The following is a 27,523-nucleotide window of genomic DNA, read 5'->3' on the forward strand; positions in this document are numbered from 1 at the left end:
GCATTTTGAATCTTGGAACTTCCGATTCCGGTATCCGATACGCGGCAAGTATCGGAATCCCGGTATCGGAATTCCGATACCGCAAGTATCGGCCGATACCCGATACTTGCGGTATCGGAATGCTCAACACTACTCACGACCACAGGAGGGAGCCCGAGAACGGAATTCACAACAGGGCACATTGTTATATGGAGCATCTATGGGGCCATAATGAACTGTATGGAGCATTATATGGGGCACATTGTTATATGGAGCATCTATGGGGCCATAATGAACTGTATGGAGCATTATATGGGGCACATTGTTATATGGATCATCTATGGGGCCATAATGAACTGTATGGAGCAGTATATGGGGCACATTGTTATATGGAGCATCTATGGGGCCATAATGAACTGTATGGAGCATTATATGGGGCACATTGTTATATGGAGTATCTATGGGGCTATAATGAACTGTATGGAGCATTATATGGGGCTCCTGATTCAATATGGATATTTAAAAACACTTAACCTACTGAAGTCTCAATTAATTTTACTTTTATTGGTATCTATTTTTACTTTTGACATTTACCGGTAGCTGCTGCATTTCCCACCCTAGGCTTATACTCGAGTCAATACGTTTTCCCAGCTTTTTTTTGCAAAAATAGGGGGGGGGGGGTCGGCTTATACTCGGGTATATACTATTATTATTATTATTTATTGTTATAGCGCCATTTATTCCATGGCGCTTTACATGTGAGGAGGGGTATACATAATAAAAACAAGTATAATAATCTTGAACAATACAAGTCACAACGGGTACAGAAGGAGAGAGGACCATGCCTGCGAAGGCTCACAATCTACAAGGGATGGGTGAGAATACAGTAGGTGAGGATAGAGCTGGTCATGCAGCGGTTTGGTCGATCGGTGGTTACTGCAGGTTGTAGGCTTGTTGGAAGAGGTGGGTCTTCAGGTTCTTTTTGAAGGTTTCGATGGTAGGCGAGAGTCTGATGTGTTGTGGTAGAGGGTTCCAGAGTAGGGGTGATACGCGAGAGAAATCTTGTATACGATTGTGGGAAGAGGAGATAAGAGGGGAGTAGAGAAGGAGATCTTGTGAGGATCGGAGGTTGCGTGTAGGTAAGTACCGGGAGACGCGGTCACAGATGTATGGAGGAGCCAGGTTGTGGATGGCTTTGTACGTCATGGTTAGGGTTTTGTACTGGAGTCTCTCCGCAATGGGGAGCCAGTGAAGGGATTGACAGAGGGGAGAGGCCGGGGAATAGCGGGGGGACAGGTGGATTAGTCGGGCAGCAGAGTTTAGAATAGATTGGAGGGGTGCAAGAGTGTTCAAGGGGAGGCCACAGAGCAGGAGGTTGCAGTAGTCAAGGCGAGAGATGATGAGGGCATGGACTAGGGTTTTTGCAGATTCTTGGTTGAGGAATGAACGGATTCGTGAAATATTTTTGAGTTAAAGTCGGCAGGAAGTGGAAAGGGCTTGGATATGTGGTTTGAAGGAAAGATCAGCGTCAAGGATTACCCCGAGGCAGCGAGCATGTGGGACTGGGGAGAGTGGGCAGCCATTTACAGTAATGGTTAGGTTCGTTGGGGGGGTCGCGTGAGATGGGGGAAAGATGATGAATTCTGTTTTGTCCATGTTAAGTTTGAGAAATCTAGCGGAGAAGAAGGATGAAATAGTGGACAGACATTGAGGGATTCTGGTTAGTAGGGAGGTGATATCTGGTCCAGAGATGTAGATCTGCGTGTCATCAGCATAGAGGTGATACTGAAAGCCATGAGATTCTATAAGCTGTCCCAGGCCACAGGTGTAAATGGAGAAGAGCAGGGGTCCAAGGACTGAACCTTGTGGGACTCCGACAGATAGGGGGCGAGGTGAGGAGGTGGTGTGTGAGTGGGAGATGCTGAATGTCCGGTCTGTTAGGTATGATGAGATCCAGGATAGGGCCAAGTCTGTGATGCCAAGGGATGAGAGGGTCTGTAATAATAGGGAATGGTCCACTGTGTCAAAGGCAGCCGACAGGTCGAGGAGGAGGAGGACAGAGTAGTGTCGCTTGCTCTTGGCGGTTAAGAGGTCGTTGGTAACCGTAGTTAGGGCAGTTTCAGTGGAATGGTGTGACCGGAAGCCAGATTGTAAGCGGTCAAAGAGGGAGCAAGAAGAGAGATGGGAGGACAGTTCAAGGTAAACGTGTTGTTCCAGTAGTTTGGAGGCATAGGGGAGAAGTGATATAGGGCGATAGCTAGATACAGAGGATGGGTCAAGAGAGGGCTTTTTGAGGATAGGTGTGATGGAGGCATATACGGTATATATTCGTTCCAATAAATACATTTATGTAAATGAAAAAAAAACAAAAGTACACATATTTAGTATCCCCGCGTCCGTAACGACCCGACCTATAAATGTGTCCCACTAGTTAACCCCTTCAGTGAACACCGTAAAAAAAAAAAGAGGCAAAAAACAACGCTTTATCACCATACCGCCGAACAAAAAGTGGAATAACACGCGATCAAAAAGACGGATATAAATAACCATAGTATCGCTGAAAACGTCATCTTGTCTGGCAAAAAAAACGAGCTGCCATACAGCATCATCAGCAAAAAAATAAAAAAGGTATAGCCCTCAGAATAAAGCGATGCCAAAATAATTATTTTTTCTGTAAAATAGTTTTTATCGTATAAAAGCGCCAACACATAAAAAATGATAGAAATGAGGTATCGCTGTAATCATACTGACCCGAAGAATAAAACTGCTTTATCAATTTTACCAAACTTGGAATGGTATAAACGCCTCCCCCAAAAGAAATTCATGAATAGCTGGTTTTTGGTCATTCTGCCTCACAAAAATCGGAATAAAAAGTGATCAAAAATTGTCACGTGCCCGAAAATCTTACCAATAAAAACATCAACTCGTCCCGCAAAAAACAAGACCTCACATGACTGTGGGCCAAAATATAGAAAAATTAGAGCTCTGAAAATGTGGTAACGCAAAAAATATTTTTAGAAATAAAAAGCGTCTTTTAGTGTGTGACGGCTGCCAAACATAAAAACCCGCTATAAATAGTAAATCAAACCCCCCCCTTAGTTAGGGAAAAATAATAAAATAAAAAAATGTATTTATTTCCATTTTCCCATTAGGGTTAGGGCTAAAGTTAGGATTTGGATTACATTTACGGCTGGGTTATGGTTGGGATTAGGGCTAGGGGTGTGTTGGGATTAGGGGTGTGTTTGGGTTAGGGTTGGACTTAGAATTTGGAGGTTTCCACTGTTTAGGCACATCAGGGGCTCTGCAATGCAACATGACGTCCAATCTCAATCCATACAATTCTGCGTTGAAAAAGTGAAACGGCGCTCCTTCCCTTCCGAGCTCTACCGTGTGCCCAAACAGGGGTTTACCCCAACATATGGGGTATCAGCGTACTCAGGACAAATTGGACAAGTTTTGGGGTCCAATTTCTCCTGGTACCCTTGGGAAAATACAAAACTGGGGGCTAAAAAATTATTTTTGTGGAAAAAAAAATATTTTTTTATTTTCACGGTTCTGTATTATAACCTGCAGTGAAACACTTGGGGTTTCAAAGTTCTCACAACACATCTAGATAAGTTCCTTTGGGGTTTGGGGGGTCTAGTTTCCAAAATGGTGTCACTTGTGAGGGGTTTCAATGTTTAGGCACATCAGGGGCTCTCCAAACGCGACATGGCGTCCCATCTCAATTCCAGTCAATTTTGCATTGAAAAGTCAAACGGTGCTCCTTCCATTCCGAGCTCTGCCGTGCGCCCAAACAGTGGTTCCCCCCCACATATGGGGTATCAGCGTACTCAGGACAAATTGTCCAACAACATTTGGGGTCCAATTTCTCCTGTTACCATTGGTAATATAAAACAAATTGGATCTGAATTAAATTTTTTGTGAAAAAAAGTTAAATGTTCATTTTTTTTTTTAACATTCCAAAAATTCCTGTGAAGCACCTGAAGGGTTAATAAACTTCTTGAATGTGGTTTTGAGCACCTTGAGGGGTACAGTTTTTAGAATGGTGTCACACTTGGGTATTTTCTATCATATAGACCCCTCAAAGTCACTTCAAGTGTGAGGTGGTCCCTAAAAAAAATGATGTTGTAAAAACGAGATATTGCTGGTCAACTTTTAACCCTTATAACTCCCTAATAAAAAAAAAATGTGGTTTCAAAATTGTGCTGATGTAAAGTAGACATGTGGGAAATGTTACTTATTAAGTTTTTTGTGTGACATATCTCTGTGATTTAAGGGCATGAAAATTAAAAGTTGGAAAAGTGCGAAATTTTCAAAATTTTTGCCAAATTTCCTTTTTTTCCACAAATAAACGCAGGTAATATCAAAGAAATTTTACCACTATCATGAAGTACAACATGTAACGAGAAAACATTGTCAGACTCATCAGGATCCGTTGAAGCGTTCCAGAGTTATAACGTCAACTGGGTGACATGGGTGACAGTTTATTTAATATATTCCTTTATTTGGTTATACATTAAAAGTTATGTTTTAATTCCTGCTTATGCTATGTTCTCTAGAGTTATAACGTCATAAAGGGTCAGTGGTCAGAATTGTAAAAAGTGGCCCGGTCATTAACGTGCAAACCACCCTTGGGGGTAAAGGGGTTAAAAGTCTGGTTGAACATAACATGGGGACTTGTGGGACCATTCGCAAATACCGTCAGGGGTTTCCACAATCATTGGTCAACGAAAAGTCCTGAAAGGGGCAGTCAGGGGCTTTACGCAATGGAGAGATGCTTGCCCTTAAGTATAAGGATATACGTACGCTACTTACCTGGTAGCAGTGTTTTTTCAGGAGCCATGACAGCACAACGAGAGAGGGGATCCGCCCTTCAGGGACAGGAAACCTACAGACATAAAAGGGCGGTACCTCTCCCTCGCATCAGTTAGTTCCAGAGCATGAAAGGACCCCCTTGGTTAGTAACACAGATGCAGCATAAACTTTGGTACTTAATAAATTGTAAGTGAACATATCAAGAGAAAAAACGAAAGTGTATGAGCCATCCAAGAAAGAATAGGGTAGGGAATATAAGGGTGCTGTCATGGCTCCTGAAAAAACACTGCTACCAGGTAAGTAGCGTACGTATTTATTCAGTCGCCATGACAGCACAACGAGAGACTTTCAGAGAAGTACGGAAAAATTAGGGAGGGATAACAGCCTCAAGTACCCTTCTCCCAAACGTGAGGTCTGAGGAGCTACCCAGATCTAATCTGTAGTGTCTAAGAAAGGTAGATGGAGAAGACCATGTGGCCGCCTTACATATGTCTTCAATCGACACTTCGGATCTCTCCACCCAGGACGATGCTACAGCTCGAGTGGAGTGAGCTTTTATACCCTCTGGGATCTCCACGCCACCTGCTGTATAAGCGAGAGAAATCGCCTCCCTGATCCATGTGGCTAAAGTGTTTTTAGATACCCTAAGACCCTTTCTAACCCCCTGATAAGATATAAAAAGGGAGTTATCTTTTTTCCAGGCATCTGTAACTGAAATGTATTTAAGGAGGAATCTTCTCACATCTAGGGAATGAAATTTACGTTCTTTATCATTAGTGGGATTAGAACAGAATGATGGTAGAACTACCTCCTGTAACCTATGAAATTTTGTAGCAACTTTAGGAAGATAAAGGGGATCAGGTTTCATAAAAACTCTATCCTCTCTAAACTGCATGTATGGCGGTTGTCTAGATAACGCTTGCAGATCGCTAACTCTTCTTGCAGAAGTGAGAGCAACTAAGAGGGCTGTTTTAATCGACAGGATTTTGATTGGAATAATATCAATAGGCTCAAACGGGGCTTCCGTTAAAGCTGAAAGAACCAGATTTAGATCCCACGGAACTATCCTTTGCTTAATAATAGGTCTGGATCTAGTAACCGCCTTGAAGAACCTAGAAATCCAGTAATTGCCGGCCAAATTAGAACTGTATAGTGCCCCTAGAGCTGATACTTGGACCCTAAGAGTGCTTGTGGCTAAGCCTAATTCTAAACCTTTTTGCAAAAATTCTAGAATTAATACAAGGTTCTTGGTCAATTTGTGCCCCTGAAACTGACAAGAATTTTTTCCACACCCTAACATAGATGTTTGTTGTAGGTTTTTCTACTTTTAAGAAGTGTATTTACCAGGTGTTTAGAGAACCCCTTCCCCCTTAGCAGCGACCTCTCAAATTCCACGCTGCTAGGTGTAATTTAGCTACTCGTGGATGGAGTATTGGGCCCTGAGAGAGGAGATCCGGTAATTCTGGGAGAATCCATGGCTGAGTGACGGACATTTTCCTCAGCCAAGGAAACCATGATCTCCTGGGCCAGAACGGGGCTATCAAGATTACCTGGGCCCTGTCTTCCCGAATCTTCCTCAGAACTATAGGTATTAAGTTTAGAGGGGGAAAAGCATATGCGAGAGCGAAGCGCCATGGTATTAGGAGAGCGTCCACTGCATACGGGTTGTCTCTTGGATTTAGGGAGCAGAATTGGAGTAGTTTTTTGTTTTCTTGGCTGGCAAAGAGGTCTATATCTGGACATCCCCATAAGTGCACGATCTGATTGAAGACGGTCGGGTTTAAAGACCAATCCCCCTGTCTGAGCTGGTTGCGGCTTAGATAGTCGGCCATGGTGTTGAACTTCCCTTTTATATGGAGTGCCGTGAGAGAAAGTAGGTGATTCTCGGCCACCTGGAAAATACGATCCGCGACCTCCATTAATGAACTGGACCGCGTACCCCCTTGGTGATTAATGTAGGCCACGGTTACCTGGTTGTCCGAGAACAGCCTGACATGCCGACCCTGTAGGGGTATAAGAAAACTGTTTAAAGCACGTTCTACTGCTAGAAGTTCTTTTAGGTTGGAAGACGAGTTTTGTTCTGATTGGGACCATAGCCCCTGTGCCCAATTGTTTTCCAAGTGCGCCCCCCATCCCTTGGGGCTAGCATCAGTAGTCATTATTCTAGTAATATGGTTAGTCCAAGGAACTCCTCTACGTAAGTTTGAAACGCGAGTCCACCAATTTAGTGAATTAATGGATTCAATGGATAATAAGAAATTGCTGTCAAGATGGACCCCCGGTCGGCGCGAGTTATGTAGGACATCCCACTGCAGTGTTCTGGTGTGGTATTGGGCCCAAAGAACCGCCGGAATACAGGATGTGAGAGAACCCAAGAGTGACATGGCACTTCTTACAGAGACTAAAGGATTATTAATCACCCTCGTGGCAAGCTGATATACACTATCCACCTTTGAATCTGGGAGGTGACATTCCTGCCGACTAGATTCTATAACTAGACCCAAAAATTGCTGCGTTTTCAAGGGCTGTAAACGGGATTTTTTACGGTTAATAACCCATCCTAATTTGTGCAATACTGCAATCACTTTTTCTAGTTGGACATTACAATGTGATTCTGAATGACCCACAATCAAAAGCTCATCCAGATAGGGAATGATTAATATGTTCTGTTCATGCAGGTGCGCCATAACCTCTACCATGATTTTAGTAAATACACGGGGTGCGACTGTGACGCCAAAGGGGAGTGCCAGATATTGAAAGTGTTCTACTGTGCCAGCAAGTGAAACCGCCACCCTAAGAAATTTTTGATGGTCTACGTGTATTGGGACATGGTAGTAAGCGTCTTTAAGGTCCAAGACAACCATGAAGAAGTTTTCAAAAAGAAGCTTTATTGCCGTCTTCACAGATTCCATCTTGAAGGACGGAACTAACAAAAATTCGTTGAGGCCTTTCAAGTTGATTATGGTGCGAAAGGATCCATCAGGTTTCCTGACCAGGAACAAAGGGGAAGAGAACCCCTTACCTCTTTCCTTCAGGGGCACCTTGATTAGAACCTTCTTCTGCTGAAGTTCCTGAACTTCTGATTCCAAAGCCAATTGTTCTGCAGAGGAAGAACGGATGGGTGTCAGCTTGAATTTGTCCCGAGGGACCTGATGGAATTCGAACCTTAGACCTGCTTCAATGATGCTTAGGATCCAGGGACTACTGGTGATCTGTATCCAGGCAGGGTAAAAGGCTAAAAGCCTACCCCCCACCTGGTCCGCCAGTCATTGGGGCTTTTTAAAATCTCGGGAGGAGTTAAACATGTATCTTCTACCTCTTCTCCTGGTGTTGTCATATCTGGTAGTTTCTCTATTTGACTCCCTGTTAGATCTCCTGCGGTTAGACCACCCTCTATTATAGTCCCGTCTATAAAAGGGTCTTTTAAAGGAAAGGAAAATGTTTCTTATTATCTCCGGCTTTATCCAGTAGATCGTCCAGTACTGGTCCAAACAAGTGAGACCCTTCGCAGGGGATGCTACACAGCTTCGACCTGGCCTGTAAATCTCCTGGCCAGCATTTAATCCACAGCGCTCTTCGGGCTGCGTTGGACAAGGCAGAGGATCTGGCGGCAAGTTTAACGGAATCTGCCGACGCATCTGAAAGGAAAGCAGCCGCGTCCTGTATAATAGGCAAAGAGGCTAAGATCTCATTTCTGGGAACCTTGTCCTTGAGCTGATCTTCTAAGTGGCCGAGCCACACCATCAATGACCGAGCTGTGCAAGTGGCTGCGACTGCTGGTCTTAGGGAACCTGCTGATGTTTCCCAAGCACCCTTAAGGAAAACGTCAGCTTTCCTATCCAGAGGATCCTTCAGATTTCCCAAATCCTCAAACGGAAGAGATGTTTTCTTGCATGCCCTGGCCACTGCCGCATCCAGCTTCGGAACTTTGTCCCACCAGGATGATACTTCTTCCTCGAAGGGATACCTCCTTTTGAAGGCTGGAGGAAGTGACCCTTTCCTTTCGGCTTTCTTCCATTCCCTTAAGATTAATGATTTGATCTTATCCACTACAGGAAAAGATCTCCGGGATTTCTGATCCAGACCTCTGAACATAATATCCTGAATGGAACATTTTGACTGAGGCTCCTCAATCCCCATCGTGTTGTTGACTGCTTTAACCAAATTGTTGACTCTGTCGAGCGATAAACAGGCTCGACTGGACTCCATGTCCTCTGATGAAGCAGATGATGGAAGAGAGTCAGAACGTAGATCATCTGAGTCCGAATCCATCACAGAGACTGGGGATGCCACCTCTTTTTTGCCTCCACTTTATGCGATCTCATGGAACCTCTCACTTCTTCCCTAACCATCTGTCTTAGCGTAGAAGTGAGGTTAGGGGCCTCCTCCTCAATAAGGTGTTGTATACAGGATCTACATAAAGTTTTCTTATGGCCATCAGGGAGTGGTTCAGCACACTCGGCACATTGCCTATGCTTCGTTTTAGTAAAGCATTTCCTCCCTTAGTAAGGAGAGAGGGAATATAAGGAGGGACAATAATCAGTAAGCGAACTTTCAGGTAGATCACTTACCCAGCCCTGCAGCGAATGGTACCGTAGATGGGGGGTCCTTTCTAGCCGGGGGTTTCTTTACGGCCTGAGGACTTATCTGGCTTTAACTTTTGAGCCCTTTTAGCACCACCAGCGCGACTGCTGCCACTGGATCGACGCTGGGAAATCACCACGGGCTCCTCCGAATCCTGCCGCTGTTGCTGCTGCTGCGAAGTTCCATCTGGCGATTCCATTATGAAGGGAAAATGGCCAGGAACATAATGTGGCCCATATGCAGCGCTTAAATAATGCCCCCAAAGGTACCGCCCCCCGGATGGGGGTCAGCAGGGTGAAGAGGTGGTGAGACCGGTACCTCCGATAGGGTCCGCTCTACCCCCGGGCTCCGCCCCCGCCGCCGACCGCCGCAATCGCTGACTCCCCCGGGACTTTAGCCGGCAGAGACGCCGGAGCGTCGCCATCGGCCGGAAGGACGCAACTGCGCATGCCCCGACGCGTCATCAGACCGCGCCACCCAGCCAAATCACTTCCGGTCACGGCTGCAGCTAACACAGTGAGACGCGACCGAGGATGCCAGCGGCCCCCAACCGATGCACACGCCTCCCGGGAGAAGCGGACAGAACGCAGAGTCCCAGCAGACGCGGCTACCCAGGAGGAGCCCCCCATACTTACCAGGTATGCGTGACTCTGTAGACCACAATAGAAGCCAGCCCCCCGACATGCAGGCTGCTTCCTCCTGCTGCCACAGACACTTACAGTTCCCCTGCCGTGTGGTGCTTCCAGCCTCCTGACTAAGCCGAGGTAGGGGACCCCCGCCACCTGTATCGGCCTGTCAGGAGTGGGATTTCCTTGCAATCTTTGACCTTCTTCTTAAGGCCTGCCTGAAGAGGTTCCGCTGTCAGGGACAGGAAACCAACTGATGCGAGGGAGAGTTGTCTGTAGGTTTCCTGTCCCTGAAGGGCGGATCCCCTCTCTCGTTGTGCTCTCATGGCGACTGAATAAAAATATATTTTTATCCTGAGCTCGATCCACACAGATGCCACAAGGGCCACTGCAGACCAACAGGGATCCACTACTTCAAAACCTGTGTCTGTCATTGACTACAACAAATATATGGGCAGTGTGGACCTTGCAGATCAGGTCCTACAGCTATACCGGGTATCAAAAAAATTATATACCTGGTATAAAAAGTTAGTCATTTATTTGTTTCAGGTGGCCACACATAGTTCTTTTGTGTCATACAAAAAAGCCGGAAATGCAGAAACTTTCCTTGATTATCAGGAAAAGGTCATTGAAAATCTTGTTTTTGAAAATGTCCCCGCCAATCCTTTACAATCTGAAGATGTCAGAAGACTCACTGAGCGACATTTCCACACAGAATCACGTTTTTAATCTGTTTTGACATTCAAGCATTTGGTTTATTTAGTGACAGACACATCTGAGTAGAGCTGACTTAACAATTTCTGGGGGTAGGTGGGGGGATGTCTCCAGAGACACAAGCTGGGCACAATATATTGGGCACTACAATGACATTTTTGCAATTTTTGCTCTAAAACTTCCACTACGTGTTTCTGGAAGTCATCCGTGTAGTGAAAATGGTCACTATATCCATAGATGAATTCCCAGAGGGGTGTCATTTCCAAAATGGGGTCACTTCAGGGGGATTCTGTTTTTCTGGCACTTTGCGGCTCTCCAAAGTTCCATAACAGCAGAATACCCCCTGAAGTGACCCCATTTTAGAAATGACACCCCTCTGCGAATTCATCTATTGGTGTAGTGACCATTTATAATATAATAATAATAATAATCTTTATTTTTATATAGCGCTAACATATTACGCAGCACTTTACAGTTTGTACACATTATCATTGCTGTCCCCGATGGGGCTCACAATCTAAATTCCCTATCAGTATGTCTTTGGAGTGTGGGAGGAAACCGGAGAACCCGGAGGAAACCCACGCAAACACGGAGAGAACATACAAACTCTTTGCAGATGTTGTCCAAGGTGGGATTAGAACCCAGGACTCCAGCGCTGCAAGGCTACTGTGCTAACCACTGCGCCACCGTGCTGCCCTTTACCATTTACCTATCTACGTATTTTCCAATGTAAAATCTGGGGTTAAAACAACATTTTAGTGGTAAAAATGTAATTTTTTCTTCACTGCCCAATGGTGTAATTTTCTGTGGAACAGCTGTGGTGTCAGTATGCTCACTGCACCACTAGAAGAATTCATTCAGGGAAGTATTTTGTAAAATGCAGTCACTTTTGGGGGCTTATGCTGTTCTGGCACCCCAGTGGCTCTGACAATGTAACATGTCATCCACAAAAAAACTCCAGCAAAATCTGCTCTCCAATATGGCGCTCCTTCCCTCCTTAGCCCTGCCATGCCCCTAAACAGTGGTTTACCCCCACATATGGCGTATCGGCATGCTCAAGAGAAATTTCACAATAACTTTTGGCATCCAATTTCTCCGGTTACCCTTTGGAAAAAAATTGAGGGCAAAAAGATCATTTTTTTTAGAAAAATATATGATTTTTTATTTTCACGGCTCTACGTAATTAACTTCTGTGAAGCACTTGGGGATTCAAAGTGCCCACCACACATCTAGATAAGTTTCTTGGGGGGTCTAGTTTCCAAAATCGGGTCACTTGTTGGGGGTGTTTCCACTGTTTAGACACATCAGGGGCTCAGACAATGTGACATGTCACCCACAAACAATTCAAGCAAAATCTGCTCTCCAATATGGTGCTCCTTCCCTTCCAAGCTCTGCCGTGCGCCCAAACAGTAGTATTCCCCCACATATGGGATATCGCTGTGCTCAGGAGAAACTGCACAACAAATTGCATGGAGCAATTTCACCTATTACCCTTACAATAATGCAAAATACGGAGCTAAAAAGATTTATTTGTGAAAAATGTCTCTACATTATAAACTTCTGTGGAGCATCTGTGGGTTCAAGGTGCTCAATACACATCCAGATAAGTTCCCTAAGGGGTCTATTTTACAAAATGGTGTCACTTGTGGGGTGTTTCAATGTTTAGGCACATCAGGGGCTCTCCAAATGCGACATGGCGACCACTAATTATTCCAACATATTTTACATTCAAACAGCTAAATGGCGCTCCTTCCCTTCTGAACACTGCCATGTGCCCAGAGAGTAGTGTACAATCGTATGTAGGGTATTGTGAGAAGTTGGAAAATAATTTGTAAGATCCATTTGTTTTCTATTATCCTTTGTGAATAATTCCAAAGTTATCACCACCACATAAAGTGACACACGTCAGATTGTAAAAATGGGGCCTGATTAAGCACACAAAACTGGCTGCGGGAAGAGGATAAATCAGAGTATTGTGGACACTACTGTAATCAAAAACTGACTATAGACAATAACATCTACTGAAATGCTCAAACTGAACAGTCTCCATCAGTAATAAATGAGGAGCTAGTGGTGAAACCTCTCTGGGGTAATTAGAGCACGGGGCTCGGTGACTTCACAATCTAAACTATCGGAAGCTCCAATATTTTCTGTCAGATGAGTTTCAAGAAGAAATATTACACATTTAACCCCTTAACGACCGCCGATATGTCTTTTAACGGCGGCAGTTAAGGGTACTTAAACCACAGCGCCGTTAATTAACGGCGCTGTGGAAAAAGTGAATAGCGCCCCCCAGTCGGATTTTCTCTGGGGTCTCGGTTGCCGAGGGTAGCCGAGACCCCAGAGAACATGATTCGGGGGGTTTTACCAACCCCCGAGTTGCGATCGCTGGTAATTAACGTTTACCGGCGGTCGCAACAACAACAAAAAACCGCGATTTGCCATTTAGTTTCTCTGTCCTCCGATGTGATCGCACATCAAAGAACAGAGAAATGGGGTCCCCGATCGCCCTCCGATACTCACCTGTCTCCCCCCAGTGCTCCTCGTGGCTCCCGATGGGCGCCACCATCTTGTTACAGGAAAAAAATGGCGGGCGCATGCGCAGTGCGCCCACTGCCCGGGACCTGGCAGATCTTTGGGGTCTCGGCTGCCGGGGGTAGCAGAGACGCCAAAGAACATGATCGGGGTCGGTTTTTACTGACCCCTGTTTTGCGATCGCCGGTAATTAACCGTTTACCGGCGGCCGCAAAAAACAAACAAAAAAAGCGATCTGTCATTCTCTGTCCTCTGATGTGATCGCACACAATAGGGGGATCGGGGACCCTGTTATACTTACCGCTGTCCCTGGGTCCTCCTGCTTCCTCTCCTGGCCGTCGGCTTCTTTGCTCTGGTAAGAAAATGGCGGGCGCATGAGCAGTGTGCCCGTCGTGATCTGCCGGCCAGCAGAGGAAGATTCTTCCTCTTGTTTTATTTTGGTCACTGTGAGATCCTATCACAGTGATCAAAATAAAAAAAATAGTAAATAACCCCCCCCCCCCTTTATCACCCCCTTACTTAGGAAAAAATAATAAAATAAAAAAATTGTATGTATTTCTATTTTCCAATTAGGGTTACGGTTAGGGTTAAGGCTAGGGTTACGGTTAGGGTCAGAGCTAGGATTAGGGTTAGGGCTAGGGTTAGAGCTAGGGTTAGGGTTGTGGTTAGGGTTGGGGCTAAAGTTAGGGTTAGGGTTGGGGCTAAAGTTAGGGTTAGGGCTAAAGTTAGGGTTAGAGTTAAGATTAGGGTTTGGATTAGGGTTGGCATTAGGGTTACGTTTGGGATTAGGGTTAAGGTTAGGATTAGGGTTAGGGGTGTTTTGGGATTAGGGTTAGGTTTTGAGGTTAGGGTTGAGATTAGGATTAGGGTTGTGTTGGGTTTAGGGTTTTGATTAGGGTTATGGTTGGGATTAGGGTTAGGGGTGTTTTGGGGGTTAGGGTTGTGATTAGGATTATGGATCGGGTTGGGATTAGGGTTGTGTTGGGGTTACGGTTGGAGTAAGAATTGGGGGGTTTCAACTGCTTGGGTACATCAGGGGGTTTCCAAACGAGACAGCCAATTTTGCGCTCAAAAAGTCAAATTATGCTCCCTCCCTTCTGAACTCTGCCGTGCGCCCAAACAGTGGTTTACCCCACATATGGAGCATCAGCATACTAAGTACTAGTTGGACAACAACTTTTGGGGTCCAGTTTCTCCTGTTACCCTTGCGAAAATAAAAAAAATTGGGGGCTAAAAAATGATTTTTGTGGAAAAAAGCCGGATTACTCACCGGTAATGCTCTTTTAATGAGTCCACGACAGCACCCCACATGAGAGAGAGGGATCCGCCCCATAGGAACAGGAAACCTACAGAATAAAAGGAGGCGGTCCCCTCTCCTCCTCAGTTTAGTTTACAGAGTACAAAAAGGGAACCGCAAAAGCTTTAGTATTAATTCTTATTCAGCAAAATATCTTAAACTCTATACAACCATTATTTGTGAATTTAAAAGGAAGAGCTGTGCATAATTTAGGGAGGGTAGTAAATGGGTGCTGTCGTGGACTCATTAAAAGAGCATTACCGGTGAGTAATCCGGCTTTTTACCCTTCGCCACGACAGCACCCCACATGAGAGATTTTCAGAGAGTCATTATCTGGGTGGGATTACTGTACTAAGAACAGCTCTACCAAAGGTCAGATCAGAAGATGCAGATAGATCAAGTCTATAATGGTTGTAAAAGGTAGAAGGTGTAGACCAAGTTGCGGCCTTACATATTAAATGGATCGGTACATCCGCTTGTTCCGCCCAGGAGGAAGCCATGGCTCGTGTTGAGTGCGCTTTAATACCCGCTGGAGGAATCTCGCCTTTTGACGTATAGGCCAAGCAGATAGCATCTCTGATCCATCGAGATATGGTAGCTCTCGTGACCCCATGTCCTTTCTTGTGGCCCTGAAAGGAGATAAACAGAGCCCTACTCTCCCTCCATGTCTGACACCTTTCTATATAGGTCAGGATGGCTCTTCTGACATCTAAGGTGTGGAATTTATGCTGTTCTGGAGTTACAGGTGAATCAAAAAAGGAAGGGAGAAATATCTCTTGGGACCTGTGGTAGGTGGACGCTACCTTAGGGAGGTATGAGGGGTCTGGTTTTAGGACTATCCGATCATGGAATATCAGTAAGAAGGGTGGGTCTACTGATAGGGCCTGGATGTCGCTAACCCGTCTAGCTGAGGTTAGGGCTACCAAGAGGGCTACTTTATATGTCAGGATTTTTAAAGGTATTGAATCTAGTGGCTCAAATGGGGAGCTGGTTAAGGCCTCTAGCACTAGATTTAAATCCCACGGAGGTAGACGGGGAATATGGACCGGTTTACTACGTTCACAAGATTTTATGAATCTGGAGATCCACCTATTAGCTGCTATATTGCATCCATATAGGGCTCCTAATGCCGAGACCTGAACTCTTAAGGTGTTTACAGATAACCCCAACTCTCGGCCTTTTTGCAAGAACTCTAGAATAGGTGTGACTGGAACTTGCTTAGTGAACGGTACCGTGTAAAAGTCTAAGAATTTATTCCATACCCTACTATATATTAGGGTGGTAGATCTTTTCCTGCTCAATAAGAGGGTGTTTACTAGTTCTGCTGAGAACCCTCTTGATCTTAGTAGTTGCCTCTCAAATTCCACGCCGTCAAGTGAAGACCTTTCACTTGCGGGTGGAAAAAGGGGCCTTGGGACAGCAGTTTCTTGTCTGATGGGAGAATCCATGGATCGCATAGGCACATGGTCTGGAGACAAGAGAACCATGGTCTTTTCGGCCAGAATGGTGCAATGAGGATCACTCTTGCTTGTTCCCTCCTGATTTTTCTGATCACTAGAGGAATCAGAGACATCGGAGGAAAGGCGTATGCCAGCTGGAACCTCCAAGGATGGTGGAGAGAGTCTAACATATCTGGGTGATCCATGGCGTTCAGGGAAGCGAACCTTCTTACTTGCCGGTTGTCTCTTGTGGCAAATAGGTCGATTTGTGGTATCCCCCATGATTCTGTTATCATACTGAATATGGATCTCAGATTGGCCTACCGCCTCAACGCATTAACCTAATTATCCCTGTGTGGCCTATTAATAAAAAAACAACAACATAATCACGTTCCTCCATCATGTTCTCATACACTTTATGCAGTTAATAGCCTCTGTGTCTGTACTGTTACATACTTAGGTAGTTAACTGGTTCATGCAGCTTTACATGAACACCCGAGCCTTACACTATGGCTGGTCCAAATAACTAAAGCAATTGTTACCATCCACCTCTCGTGTCTCCCCTTTTCCTCATAGATTGTAAGCTTGCGAGCAGGGCCCTCATTCCTACTGGTATCTGTTTTGAACTGTGATTTCTGTTATGCTGTAATGTCTATTGTCTGTATAAGTCCCCTCTATAAGTTGTAAAGCGCTGCGGAATATGTTGTCGCTATATAAATAAAATTATTATTATTATTATTATTAGTATTATTGGATCTGTTTAAGGTCCATTCCCCTTGACGTAACTCGTTTCGGCTGAGGTAGTCTGCCCTGATGTTCTCTACACCTCTGATGTGCAGGGCTGTTAGGGATGTTAGATGAGTCTCTGCCAGCTGGAAGATGTCTGCAGCTATGGTCATTAGACTTCCTGATCTTGTACCACCCTGACGGTTCACATATGCCACTGTGGTGGAATTGTCCGAGTAAATTCTTACATTTGCTCCTTGAATCTGCGGAAGAAAGTGATTTAAGGCATATTCTACCGCTCTTAACTCCTTCCAATTGGAGGAACATGACAATTCTGCCTGGTCCCAAGTATCTTGGGCCAGACTGTCTTTCATATGTGCTCCCCACCCAATAGGGCTGGCGTCGGTGGTAATTATTTTAGATGGGTCTATTATCCATGGCACACCCTCTGAGAGGTGGTCCATGTCTAGCCACCAGGATAGTGATTCTAAGACATCTTTGGAAAGAGTTATTCTGCTTTCTAGATGTCCGTCTTTTCCCTGAGCCGACAATACCTCATACTGTAATTGACGAGTATGAAATTGTGCCCATGGTACAGCAGGGATACATGATGATAATGACCCCAGTAAAGACATGCCCTTCCTTAGTGTCATGTAGGGGTTGCGTATTGCGTCTGATACCCTTGATTGTATAGTCAGTTTCTTTGCCTGGGGGAGGAAGCATCTCTGACTTACGGAGTCTAGCTGGATTCCTAGAAATGTCTGGACGGTTTCTGGATTCAGCCGGGATTTTTCGAAGTTGACGATCCAACCTAACTCCTGTAGGGACGAGATCGTATTAGATAGACGGGTTTTACACTGGAGCATAGAGTTTCCCACCACTAGAAAGTCATCTAGGTAGGGTATTATCAAGGTATCTCGTTGACGTAGATGAGCCATCACTTCTAATATCACTTTAGTGAAGATTCGGGGAGCCATAGAAAGCCCAAATGGCATTGCAACATACTGAAAGTGACGAACCTGTCCTTCCAGGATGACTGCTACCCTTAGATACTTTTGATGTTCGGCATGTATGGGAAGATGATAATAGGCATCCTTTAAGTCTATTCCGGCCATGACACACCTAGGAAACAAGAGTTTTATGGTTGAACTAATGGATTCCATTTTGAAGGTATGATTACGCAGGAAGGCGTTTAATCTCTTGAGGTTTATGATGGTTCTAAATGAACCATCAGGCTTATTGATCAAGAATAAAGGGGAATAAAACCCCTTCCCTTCTTGATCCTGGGGAACTTCTATCAGGACTTTTTTAGACAGAAGAGATAGGATCTCTGATTCCAGAGCCCTTTGTTGGTCTTGACCTTTTGGAGATGTTACTATAAAGGAATCCCAAGGGATTCGGTCAAAATCCAATTTTAGGCCGTATTGTACAATGTCCAGAATCCACTGGCTGGATGTTATTTGTTCCCATCTGGGGAGGAAGAATTTTAATCTGCCGCCTACCTCCTGGTTAGCGGTATTTGCGTTTCGGGTTATGGGACCTGCTAAAAAAGGCACCTTTTTGCTTCGGGTCCTTCGACTCCCATCGCTCCCTTTGTTCAAACGGCTTGTTCCTGGTATAGGGACGTCTTTTGAAGGCTCTCCTGTAGGATGGAAGATACTGGTTAGGGAAGCCTTTTTTCCTTTCTCCTGCTTTACTCAGGAGCTCATCCAGTGCTTTTCCGAAAAGAAACTCACCCTGGCAGGGGATCGCACAAAGTTTTGCTTTGGCCTGTGCGTCCCCTTTCCAGTTCTTTAGCCAGAGTGCTCGCCGGGCTGTGTTCACTAGGCCGGCTGACCTGGCTGCTAGGCGTAGCGAATCCACAGAGGCATCAGCCAGGAATGCTACTGCTTCTTTGATTAGAGGGAATTTCGGCAGGATTGACTCTCTCGAAGTTCTACCTCTAATCTGTTCCTCCAATTGCTCCATCCACACTAGTAGTGACCTTGCAGTGCAGGTGCTAGATATGGCGGGCCTGAATGCCCCCGTGTTGGCTTCCCACGACCTTTTTAGTAAAGCTTCCGCTTTACGGTCCAGCGGGTCTGTCAGGACTCCTGAATCCTCCACCGGTAAGACCGACTGTTTGGTTGTGGAGGCTACAGCAGCATCCACTTTTGGCACCTTCGACCAGGTATTTAGCTCCTCGTCGCTGAAGGGATAGCGTCTTTTAGAGGCTGATGGTAGAAAACCTCTATTTTGCTTATCCCACTCTTTTTTTACTATTTCTTTAATAGTTTTTATGACGGGGAAGGACCTACGTTTCCTCTGTCCTAACCCCGCGAACATGATGTCCTGAGCCGATTTACTTTCTTTTTCATCTGAGCACCCCATCGTGCTTCTGACAGATTTTATTAAATTGTCCACACTGCTGTTGGGAAGACAAAGTCCCCCTTCAGTCTCGGATGAGCTCGGCTGGGATTCCGCTTCGCCTGAGGATATACATACGTCCTCTGACTGTGAACTGACCGGAGATTTGGACCTACTAAGCTGACGGGTACTGGTGGTACTAGTCTGCGCCAACCCCTGCATTTCTTCCCGGATCATAGCTCTGACATCTGATGGAGTCATTATGTTTTCCTGCCGTAAGGTTTGCATGATACACTCCGAACACAGTTTTTTAACATAATCATCCGGGAGGGGCTGCGTACATAAAGCACATTCCTTGTGCTTGGACTTGTGTGTCCTTTTCTTAGTCTAGGAAAGATACAGGAGGAACATATATCAGCATATAGGAAGAGACTCTTTCAAAAACTCACCCAGTGAAGCTGACAGGTACCGGTTCTGGAGGCGGATTTCGTTTGGTGGTAGAACCCTTCTCTGGAGGTCGACCACCACTCTTTGTGCTGCTCCTAGCGCTTCTCTCCTTGCTAGGAGAACGCTGTTGCACTGCGGGCAAGTGCGCATCGTCGGCCGGTGAAGCCATCTTACACACACCGGCCCGACGCTAGCGCTGCATTTTTGAATCTGCCGCTCATTCTCCTGCCTCCCCGGACCAACCCGGAAGTGCTCCAGCGACTTCCGGGTTAGACGCGCCGCTCTCACTCACCATGCGGCGGCTAGGGATATCAAGCCAGCCGCAGCAGCGCGCGCGTCCTCACGGTGCCGGGCGGACCCACGGTGACCGGACCCGGACCGTGGATGCTTGGCCAGACGAGGGGGGAGGCTGCAAGCAGGGGCTCCCCCGCCGCTGCTTCTGGAACCGCAGCCCCTGCCGTTCCCTTAGATACCGACGCAGGCGGGTGCATGGCCCAGGGATCCTCTTCATCTGTAGGTAAGCTGGGTCCCTGTAGGAACAGGAAACCTAAACTGAGGAGGAGAGGGGACCGCCTCCTTTTATTCTGTAGGTTTCCTGTTCCTATGGGGCGGATCCCTCTCTCTCATGTGGGGTGCTGTCGTGGCGAAGGGTAAAAAATGATTTTTTATTTTCACGGCTCTGCGTTATAAACTGTAATGAAACACTTGGGGGTTCAAAGTTCTCACAACACATCTAGATCAGTTCCTTGGGGGTCTAGTTTCCAATATGGGGTCACTTGTGGGGAGTTTCTACTGTTTAGGTACATCAGGGGCTCTGCAAATGCAACATGACGCCTGCAGGCCAATCAATCTAAGTCTGCATTCCAAACAGCGCTCCTTCCCTTCCGAGCCCCAATGTGTGCCCAAACAGTGGTCCCCCCCTCACATGGGGTATCAGCGTACTCAGGACAAATTGTACAACAACTTTTGGGGTCCACTGTCTCCTGTTACCCTTGGGAAAAGAAAAAATTGGGGGCTAAAAAAATCATTTTTGTGGAAATTTTTTTTTTTTATTTTCACGACTCTGCATTATAAACTTCTGTGAAGCAGTTGGGGTTCATAGTGCTCACCACACATCTAGATAAGCTCTTTGGGGGGTCTAGTTTCCAAATTGGGGTCACTTGTGGCAGGGTGTCTACTGTTTAGGTACATCAGGAGCTCTGCAAATGCAACATTATGCCCGCAGACCATTCCATCAAAGTCTGCATTTTAAAACATCACTACTTCCCTTCCGAGCCCCGATGTGTGCCCAAACAGTGGACCCCCCACATATGGAGTATCAGCGTACTCAGGACAAACCGGACAACAAATTTTTGGGGTCCAATTTCTCCTGTTACTCTTGAGAAAATAAAAAATTGCGAACTAAAAAATAATTTTTGAGGGAAAAAAAGGATTTTTTATTTTCACGGCTCTACGTTATAAATTTCTGTGAAGCACTTGGGGGTTCAAAGTGCTCACCACACATCTAGATAAGTTCCTTAATAGGTCTAGTTTCCAAAATGGGGTCACTTGTGGGGGATTTCCACTGTTTAGGCACATCAGGGGCTCTCCAAACGCGACATGGCGTCCGATCTCAATTCCAGCCAATTCAGCATTGAAAAAGTCAAATGGCACTCCTCCTCTTCCAAGCTCTGCCATGCGCCCAAACTGTGGTTTACCCCCACATATGGGGTATCGACGTACTCAGGATAAATTGCACAACAACTTTCATGGTCTAATTTCTCCTGTTTCCCTTGTGAAAATAAAAATTTGGGGGCAAAAAGATAATTTTTGTAGAAAAAAAAATGTGATTTTTTTATTTTCACAGCTCTACGTTATAAACTTCTGTGAAGCACCTGGGGGTTCAAAGTGCTCACCACACATCTAGATAAGTTCTTAAGGGGTCTAGATTCCAAAATGGTGTCACTTGTGGGAAGTTTCCACTATTTAGGCACATCAGGGGCTCTCGAAACGCGAAACATGGCGTCCGATCTCAATTCCAGCCAATTCTGCATTGTCAAGTCAAACAGTGCTCTTTCTCTTCCAAGCTCTGCAGTGCGCCAAAACAGTGGTTTACCCCCACATATGGGGTATTGGCATATTCAGGAGATATTGCGCAATAAATTTTGTGGTTCGTTTTCTCTTTTTACACTTGTGAAAATAAAAAAAAAATGGTTCTGAAGTAAAACGTTTGAAAAAAAAAAGCTAAATGTTAATTTTTTCTTCAAAATTGTTCCAGTTCCTGTGAAGCACGTAAAGGGTTAATAAACTTCTTGAATGTGGTTTTGAGCACCTTGAGGGGTGCAGTTTTTAGAATGGTGTCACACTTGGTTATTTTCTGTCATGCACACTCTTTAAAGTGACTTTACATGTGAGATGGTCCCTAAAAAAAATGGTTTTGTATATTTTTTTGTAAAAATGAGAAATTGCTGGTCAATTTTTAACCCTTATAACTTCCTAACTAAAAAAACATTTGGTTTCCAAAATTGTGCTGATGTAAAGTAGACATGTGGGAAATGTTACTTATTAACTATTTTGTGTGACATATCTCTCAGATTTAAGGGCATAAAAATTAAAAGTTTGAAAATTGCAAAATTTTTAATTTTTTTGCCATATTTCCGTTTTTTTTTCATAAATAATCGCAAGTAATATCGAAGAAATGTTACCACTAACATGAAGTACAATATGTCATGAAAAAACAGTCTGAGAAACAGCAGGATCTGTTAAAGCGTTCCAGAGTTATAACCTCAAAGTGACAGTGGTCAGAATTGTAAAAATTGGCTCGGTCATTAAAGGGAACCTGTCACCACGTTTTTGGAAGATGGGATAAAAATAGCGTTAAATAGGGGCAGAGGTGGGCGTTACATTAGTGTGTGTTATGCGTTTATTACCCACCTAAGTTGCCGAAATAACTTTGCAAAGTCTCCGTTTTCGCCTGTCAATCAGGCTGGTCAGGTCGCATGGGCGTGGTGTCTTCACCCAGATTTGGCGTAGTTTTCCGTTGGTGGCGTAGTGGTGTGCGCATGCCCAAGGTCCCGAATCCTCTTCCAGGGGATTTAAAATAGCGCGGTGTTCGTTATTGCATTGGTGATCGGTGGGCGCGGCCATCTTCCTTTGGCCGCGCGTGCGCAGAAGCGGCGCTCTGCTGGCCGCGGCTTCAGGAAAATGGCCGCCGCGATGCCGCGCGTGCGCAGATGGATATCGCGGCGGCCATTTTCCTGAAGCCGCGGCCAGCAGAGCGCCGCTTCTGCGCACGCGCGGCCAAAGGAAGATGGCCGCGCCCACCGATCACCAATGCAATAACGAACACCGCGCTATTTTAAATCCCCTGGAAGAGGATTCGGGACCTTGGGCATGCGCACACCACTACGCCACCAACGGAAAACTACGCCAAATCTGGGTGAAGACACCACGCCCATGCGACCTGACCAGCCTGATTGACAGGCGAAAACGGAGACTTTGCAAAGTTATTTCGGCAACTTAGGTGGGTAATAAACGCATAACACACACACTAATGTAACGCCCACCTCTGCCCCTATTTAACGCTATTTTTATCCCATCTTCCAAAAACGTGGTGACAGGTTCCCTTTAAGTACCAAATTGGCTCTGTCACTAAGGGGTTAAAGAGAACTGTGTATAATAGTGCAGAGCGGAGAGGTCTTAAAGGGAACCTGTCAGCAGGATTGTGCTCAGTGACTACAGACACTGTCAGGTCGGTGCCGTTATACTGATTACACCGATACCTGGTGATGAAATCCGTCTTGTGGTTGTTGTTTAATCTGTATTTGTAGTTTTTAGTTGATGAGGTTCTCGTGCTCTGGGGCGGGGCGGGGCTGTGGGCGGGGCTTTCTGTGGTGTTCTGATTACATATGCATCTGTATTGGCTTATGACAGGTCGCTGATCCCTCACTACATGGGCCGACATCCCCTCTGACTTTGGATCCTAGACCCCGTGGCATGACGCTGGTTCCGATCACTGCCATGGAGACCCGATGTCGTCACGACGACATCAGGGTCTCCAGACTTGAGAGGCTTCCTGTCATGCACAGTGATGATCAGGAAGTCTCTCAGGTCAGTGTATAGAAGGAGAATGTTGTCGTCTAGAGGCAAAATGGTGATCATGGTAATACGGCCGGACTACACCACCGATAAAGCAGCCACAGCCGGTGACTGAGAAGAATCTGTGACTTCTCTGCATTTAGTGGTCACTACTCACCTGGGTAGTCATATGTGGGAACCTCCTCTTTACACCACTCGTCCCCCCTCACATATGTCCCCGTAGTATTAATATGGGTCAGATCTTCACCCTGAAACAAATATTGTAGAAGTCACCGACAGATGGAGAAGTCCCATCTATGATCAGCTCTAATCCTGCCATCTCCACCGTTCTCATTACACAAGTATAAAACCTATAATACTGGTGGATAAAACAAGACTGAGCACAAGACCTTCACCGGCGTCTACACATCATAGGGGAGATCTCCTGACACCTTCTCTCCATCTACCTGATGGTCCTGAGGAGCATTGGGATCTTCTTGCTTACAGTCCTGTGGAAGAAGAGGACGGGGACATCTCTCTGGTGTTGTTGTCTTACTGGATAGATCTGGAGGAAACACATACAGGGAGTGAATTCATTCTTTACATACAGATAATTATAGGCCGTGTGTATTTAGTCCTGTCTATTACCTGGAGATGTGAGGGTCTTGGGAACCTCCATTATGACGTTCTTGTACAGATCTCTGTGTCCTTCTAAATACTCCCACTCCTCCATGGAGAAATAGACAGCGACATCCTGACACCTTATAGGAACCTGACACATACAATGATACCGTCATCCCCCCGATTCCTTCATAGTGTTACTGTATAATGTCCCAGCATTCCCAGCAGTGTCACCTCTCCAGTCAGCAGCTCAATCATCTTGTAGATGAGTTCTAGGATCTTCTGGTCATTAATGTCCTCATGGATCAGGGGGTGAGGTGGAGGCCCCGTGATTGGGCTCAGGGGTCTTCCCCATCCCTCAGACACAGCGTCCCGACAGCGATCACTAGAGGTCTTCTTCACCACTGTGTAATCCTGGTAATGGAGAGATGCATTAATAAATCTCACTACAGACATTTCCAGAGTCCTCACCTCTCCAGTTCTGTCCATCTGTTATTCCCATAGATAAGAATGATGTAATGTGACGTCATCAGTCTCTCACCTCTCCAGTAAGCCGGAAGAGGATCTCTAGGGTGAGGTGTAATATCCTCTCCACCATCTTGTCTCTGTCCATATCCATCTGTGATGGGTAAATCAGGAAAATTCTCTTGTGTAGAAGATCTTCACTGAGAGGATCCGATATTGTAGAGACCTGAATGAGAAGATGAGCCGATGTAACATCATAAGAATCCTGTAATAATACAATTACTGGAGATAATAAGGGAAACATATGAGGAGATTTATTATTTTACAGTATTTAGTTTCCTTCTTTACATCTACTAATAAATCCTATATATTTAGGCCACAGACAACAAGCAGTTTCTTCCTCGGAGTCGGCAGCTGAATATGTTTCTCATAGACTCATCTTCCATAACGCTAATTCTCGTCTCATTTACCGACCCTGGAATGGGCATTAGCAATACTGCACGAGATATTCATTACACGCGACATGAGAAATAACTACTTCATGATGAGGACGACATCTTCATCTTCTACTACGGCTCATGACCGCGTATGCCGAGTACGGTTTTTCCTTCGGGTGTAATCCTAAATACCGCCAAACCCTGACCCACTGTCCCAACCCATTCCTTAAATAAAAACACAACCATTTATATTCTTTTGGATATTTTGGCCACAGCGGCCAACTTTTATTAACAAAAATAACAAACAGTAATACAATCAGTATATATAAATTCGAGGGGAGGGTTCTTGGAGCTAAAAGATCTGGCAAAACCCCAAAAAGAAGATCGACCACCATATTACCCTCAGCCGTACATCACCAGCTCAAGGGCACCGTACATCCCGTTCCGGGAAGAGAAAAACCACCAACAGCAAACAGGGTAAAAACCCCGTCCAGAGCCCATACCAAAATGCCAGATCAAACCCCACACCATTTTAAATTGCCTGTAATTATGTTCCAATTCCTTCCCCCTACCAATCAGCGTCAACTCCAAGAACCCCCACCGCCCCACCACACACGAACAGCCCTGACCACCTCAGGCTCGTGAGTGCCCCAACGCCACCAACGCCCTTTCCACCCCTTCTTGCAATGCCAAAGTCCACAAATCAATTCCAATCGCATTTAAGTGAACTCCGTCCTCCAACCAGTAATTACCAACCCCCGATTCCAATTTAAAATGCCTGACGCTAATACCCCCATTTCTGGAAACGAAACCTGATACTGCCCTGTTTAACTTTACCCTAGCTCTGTTAATACCCTTCAAAGATCTAGCTACCCTCCACCGCTTCCTAGGCACAATATCCTACCACATGATCAACACACCCGGAAACGATACCTGCAACCTCAAAAAAAATCGAACCGTATGTCTCTGATTAATTCTCTGACCGACCATACCCCCAAATCATTCCCCCCAAATGCACAATCAAAATGTCAGGCTGTCTATCCAAACGAACAACGCTGGAAAATTCAGAAAGGGCCCTACTCCAAACCATCCCCCTAAATCCCAACCAATGAATGACCACTTGCCGCCTACTAAAACCCAGTTGCCTACCGTCCGGCCTGACATCGGCACGCAGCGCCCCCCAATGCACGAACGAATGTCCGAAGATCCAGGCTAAATAGGGGAAACCACCTGCAACAAGATACACGAAGAAACACTCAAATTCGAATACAATATCATAACACGCCACCTAAAAATTAATGACGAACGTAACTTAAATAGCGATCCGAAGTCCACCTGCCAATTCTCCGTATGTCCTCCACGCCTAAACCCAAACTATCAGCCTCCGATGCAGCCCCGATCCTAAAGGAATGCGACCCGAACAAATCGGGGAAAGGCCCAACTCCTGCAAACCCCTTTTCAATACCGCAATAAACTGAAAACGAGACAGAAATGACCCCTCCGCGTGACACAACAAAGGGCCTGCTCTGCCTGACCACAATGGACAATACGCTTCCAGACATCCTCTAGGGCACATCAATGACCTGTTAACCCTCCCCAACACCACGTGTCGTCCTCTCCCAAACTGGTCAGTCTTCGAACGCCGAATCCAAAAAACGATACCCCCGTCTAAAAATCCACATCCTCTGCCAACAAACCCCCTGCCCTGTCCCTGGAGCTTGACACAAGCTCACCAACACGCATTGCCCCAAAAAATGCTAAAGAAAAAGCAAGTCGAAACAACGCCGACTCAAAATTAGAACAACAAATAGTGTCCAAAAATCCACCCAACCGTTCCAAAAGGCTGAAAGAAATGGGACGGCGCCGATCAAGCGTCTGATTACCTCTCCTAAAACCCCTTAGTGCATGTCTAACCAAAAATGTTTTGTAGCATCCGCCAACCCCTGCAACTTAAAAGCAAAAGCCAGTCCAGCAACGAATTTATTCACTTTAGAAATCGACCAACCTACCTCGGCCGCATTGCCAATTAAAAATAAAACCGCCAACATCGTATCTTCTTCGGACACAAAATTGCCCCAACAAGACACGAAACTTTGCCATACTCACCGCGAGACTTCGTATGATGACCAGGTTTGGCTTGTAACAGACTCTTGAATCAACAGTCCCGCTCGTCCATAATCACGTTCCATAGATGCAAAGGGCATTCCTCTCCCGAAATCTCCGCGTCCGGCGCCAATTCCCAAAAACGCTGCCACTGAAAACGAGACAACGCAACCACAATTGAATTCTGGACACCTGGCACATGAACCGCCGAAATACAAGCATTCAGCTCCAAGCATCTGAAAACCAGCTCCCTCACCAACTTAATCACAGGGGGGGACGAGTCCGATAAACTGTTAATCACTGACACGACGCTCATATTGTCGCAATGAA

At 45.6% G+C, this 27,523-nt stretch overlaps 1 protein-coding gene across 1 annotated transcript in view; it reads right to left on the reverse strand.

Moving 5' to 3' along the window:
* The window catches only part of LOC143766892 (uncharacterized), a 70,579-nt gene extending 46,823 nt beyond the window's left edge, over positions 1-23,756 (reverse strand). The window contains exon 1 of the mRNA XM_077254895.1: positions 23,746-23,756. The gene's annotated coding sequence lies outside the window, so the exon portion shown is untranslated. The remainder of the gene's footprint in view (positions 1-23,745) is intronic.
* Between the last annotated feature and the right edge of the window lie 3,767 nt (positions 23,757-27,523).

This window comes from Ranitomeya variabilis, chromosome 4 (assembly GCF_051348905.1).
Source record: "Ranitomeya variabilis isolate aRanVar5 chromosome 4, aRanVar5.hap1, whole genome shotgun sequence".
In the NCBI taxonomy this organism is placed as follows: domain Eukaryota; kingdom Metazoa; phylum Chordata; class Amphibia; order Anura; family Dendrobatidae; genus Ranitomeya; species Ranitomeya variabilis.